Below are 4,664 nucleotides of genomic sequence, written 5' to 3' on the forward strand. Positions count from 1 at the left end.
TTAGGAGGTCGCAGAGGTAGGGTGGTGTGAGGCCATGGAGGGCTATGAACAAGAGTTTCAGCGCCTGAGGGATGAGGTAGTGGCGGAGTCGGGTGATGTTACAGAGGTGAGGGAAGGCAGAGCGGGTCATGGCTTGAATGTGGGGAGAAAAGACAGTTGAGGATTGAACAAGACACCTCGGTTCCTGACTAGTTGGTGAGTTATAGTGTGTAACCATGGAGGTTGATGTTGCCAGAGCCTGAGGTGCGGAGGCGCTGTTGTGAGCCAATCAGGAGGGCCTCAGTTTTGTTCACATTCAACTATAGGAAATTTGCCCTCATCCAGGACTTGATATCCGACAGACAGTCTGTCAGGACAGCAGTGGGTCTGGAATTGAGGGTGGAGGCAGAAAGATAGAGTTGGGTGTCATTCGCATACATGTGGAAGCCCACTGACTGGCCAATTGGCCACTTGTGGAGCTCTGTAGCTCAGTGGTTAGAGCACGCGCCTCACAAGTGAGAGGACCTGTTTGATTCCTGGGCAGGGCGAAATATTGGGCAAGTTTCCTTACTTCACACGCCTCAGTTTACCTAGCACTAAGTAGTAACCTGGTTCTTATTCGATCGACGGATCACTTTCCAGGGGTAATAATCCCTTCAAAAAAATAATAATTATGATAAATTGGTCAATCAACCCATGACTGTTTATGGGACGCTGCTGTGCTCAATTGGCTGCTGTGTTTTGCCCACACGTTACAGTATATTCTGTGAAACGCTTTGAGACATCTACAGGATGTGGATTCACGTAGCTTAGTGGTTAGAGCACTCGCCTCACAAGCAAGAGATCTGGGTTCAATTCAGTTTGGGACAGTTTCCTTACTCCACATGCCTCTATTTATCTAGCAGTCAGTAGGAACCTGATTGTTAGTTGATTGGCGGATCATTTTTCCGGGGGTAATAATTCCTGCAAAAATAAATAAATAAATACATAAATAGGTCACTTCAATCCACGACTGTTTGTGGGACGCTGCTGTGCTGTGCTGCCGCATTTCGCCTACAAATATACAGTCGATTCACTTTACAGTATATTCTGTGAAGCACTTTGAGACTTCTCAAAAACTTGAGAAGGTGATGTATCAATGCAAGAATTATTATGTTATTATTCACATAATGTGCTCTCTGGGATTGGACCTCACCGGCTCCAACTGAAAGTGTAAACTAGTCACTCGATTTTCCCAGTATCTTTCTGCAGTTGTCATACTCTGAGTTGGGTATCATCCGCATATGTGTGGAAGTTGACACATATGACACATGGAAGTTTGCATCTGCAAACACGGGGTCAACTTCCACACATATGCGGATGATACCCAACTCTCCCTCTTTGCCTCCACCCTCGACTCCAGGACCCACTGCTGTCCTGACAGAATGTCTGTCAGACGTCAAGTCCTGGATGAGAGGTAACTTTCTACAGTGGAATGTCAACAAGACCGAGGCTCCTGATTGTCTCCCGTCAGCGCCTCAACACCTCAGGCCCTGACAGCATCACCATCCCTGGGGCGCACTCCCCCTCACTGAGCCATGTGGAATCTTGGCATCTTATTTGACCCTCAACAGATCATCCAGAACTCTGCAGCTCATGTCCTCTCCTTCACAAGGCTCCATGACCCTTCCACCCCCACCATCGCCCGGCTCCACTGGTTCCTGATCCCCCAGAGGATAGAGTTCAAAATCCTCATCCTCGCCTTTAAGGCCCTCCAAGACCTTGCTCCTCCCTACCTCTGTGACCTGCTAGTGCCATATCAACCTGTCCTTTCCCTACGCTCAGCGGGCTCCGGCCTGTTCCATGTCATCTGCTAGGCCCACCCCACCATCAGCAGTCGGGCCTTCAGCTGCTCTGCCCCCAGCCTTTGCATCTCCATCCCATGTTCCCTTCGCCTTGCTTCCTCCCTTGCCTCCTTCAAGGCCCGTCTCAAGACCCTTTTCTTCGACTGCACCTTTGGCCACGCTCCTACCCCCGCCCTCCACCCTCCATGATCCCAACCCCCAGCTCGGGTCCAAATCCTTGATTGTGCAGTGCCTGGAGACGTCCTCCCGCCATGAAAGGCGCCGTGTAAATGTAATTTGTTGTTGTTTCCACTGGTTGATGAGTCAGTGACTGGAGTCGATGAAATTCAGCGTTAACGAGATGGATTTGTTTAATGCAGAGTTGATAGTCTGGGGAATAGCCTGGGAAGAGGTGCCTGGGACAGGATCCATATTGACTTTCAAGAGAAACTAGATGGATATAAAGGAATCATTTACAGGGTCAGAGAAATGGCAGGAAAATTATTTGATTGCCCTAAGAGTTAGTTAGCATTGACACCATGGACTGAATGGCTTTTTGTGCTGTTAAAAAAAAGTTTTTAATCGCTCCAAGATGTCATCTGGTATGAAGGGTGAATAATAATCCCTCCAAAACCAAAAATAATTGGTCATTTTCAATCTACGACTGTCCTACACAGCAATGTAGGACATTGCTGTGCGCAATTGGCTGCCGCATTCGCCCACAAATATACAGTCAATTCACTTTACAGTGTGTTCTGTGAAGCGCGTTGGGACGTCCTCCCGACGTGAAAAGCGCTATATCAAATGCAAGGATTATTATTATTATTATGATTAAGGGTGCTATATAAATGCAAGATGTTGTTGATTGGCTCGCACCAGCGCCTCCGCGGCTCTGGCAACATCAACCTCCATGGTTGCACACTACAACTCACCAGTCAGGAACCTGGGTGACTTGTTTGACCCTCAACTGTCTCTTCTCCCCCACATTCAAGCCATGACCTGCTCTGCCTCACCTCCATAACATCACTCGACTCCGCCACTACCTCACCCCTCAGGCGCTGAAACTCTTGTTCACGCCTTCATCACCTCCAGGCTCGACTATGCAAACTCCCTGCTTGACGGCCTTCCCAACTCCTCCCTCCACAGCTGCAGATAATCCAGAACTCTGTAGCCCGTGTCCTCTCCCGCACCAAACTCCGTGATCCCATCTCCCCCACTCTCGCCCGACTCCATTGGCTCTGTATCCTTCAGGGGATCCAGTTCAAGATCCTGGTCCTCACCTACAAAGCCCTCCATGGCCTCGCCCCACCCTACCTCTGTGACCTCCTAACCCCCTACCAACCCACCCGCTCCCTCCGCTCAGCCGGCTCCGGCTGCTCCACGTCCCCCGACCCACCCGCCCCACCATTGGCGGGAGAGCCTTCAGCCACTCTGCCCCCAACCTCTGGAATTCCATCACCCAGTCACTCCGCCTCACCCCCTCCTTAGCCTCCTTCAAGTCCTGCCTCAAAACCCTCCTCTTCGACCATGCCATTGGCCACTCCCCTTCCCCCCCTCCCCTCCCTTCTCCCCCCCCTGACCCTAGCTCGGGTCTGAATTGCTGTACTCTGTCCAGCGCCTTAGGACGTCCTCCCAATGTGAAAGGCGCTACACAAATGTAATCTTGTTGTTGTTGTTTACCTCATTTGATTTATAAAAAAAAACTAATTTACTGATTTACTACAGTAAGTCGCTGTTTGTCGGCCTTCCCAGCTCTTCCCTCCACAAGCTGCAGGTCATCCCCAACTTCGCAACGCATGTCCTCTCACCCCCCTTCTTCTCAGCCCCCATCCTCTGGAACTCTATCCTGGAGCCCACCCCTCCTTGCCTTCTTTGAGGTCCGTCTCAAGACCGTACTTTTCCAGGTGTGATTCGCCCACAAAATACAGTCACTACACTTGTGAAGCGCTTTAAGATGTCTCAAATACGTGCTAGAGCGCAATATCAAATACAAGGATTATCACTATTATCTCGGCGTGACCTTGGTGCTGTGGGTTTTCATCCAATTGGAATATAGGAACAGGAGGAGGCCATTCAGCCCCTCGAGTCAGTTCTGTCATTCTATTAGATTGGCTCATCTGTACCTCAACTCCAAATTGGACGGGATGGTGTTTCACTCGGATAATAAACAGCTCAAGGCGGGAGCCTAAATTGTTAGAATGTTTAATTTAAACCCGTAGCGGTCAGTTGCGCACAGCAACGTCCCACAAACAGCCCCGCGGTACGTGACTCATTTTATTTTATTTGAGGGAATCATTGGCCAGGAATTCAAATCTGACCCTCAGCTCAGCCCCTTTGCTGCCCACACCGGAGGCAACGTGCAACATTTGGGGGTTGGTTCGGGGCCACTTGGGGCCAAAAAACCCCAGACTCAATCCACGACTGTTTGTGGGGACGCTGCTGCGCACAATTGGCTGCTGCGTTTCACCCACAAAATATACAGTCACTACACTCTACAGGGTGTCTGTGAAGCGCTTTGAGACGTCTCGAATACGTGAGAAGGCGCTGTGTCAAATGCAAAGATTATTATTAATGTTATTATCATTATTGGGCAGAGTTGGGGTTACGTTGGGATGGGATGGGGCTATTTTGGGGGGTCGTTTGGTTTGGGGCCACTCGAAGCCGTTTGGGCTACTTGGGGAGTCTTTTTGGGCTACTTTGGCTACCCGCGGGGCGCGTGTTTGGTGATGTGTGGGTTACCCCCGGCGGGGGGTGGTTTGGGCTACTTTATGAGGCCATTGGGCGTTCTTGAGCCCATTTGGGCTACTTTGGGCGGACCCGCCTCTCTTTGGGGGCGCGGGCGGTTGGTGCTATTTTGGGCTA

This window comes from Callorhinchus milii, unplaced genomic scaffold (assembly GCF_018977255.1).
Source record: "Callorhinchus milii isolate IMCB2004 unplaced genomic scaffold, IMCB_Cmil_1.0 Scaffold22, whole genome shotgun sequence".
NCBI lineage: Eukaryota > Metazoa > Chordata > Chondrichthyes > Chimaeriformes > Callorhinchidae > Callorhinchus > Callorhinchus milii.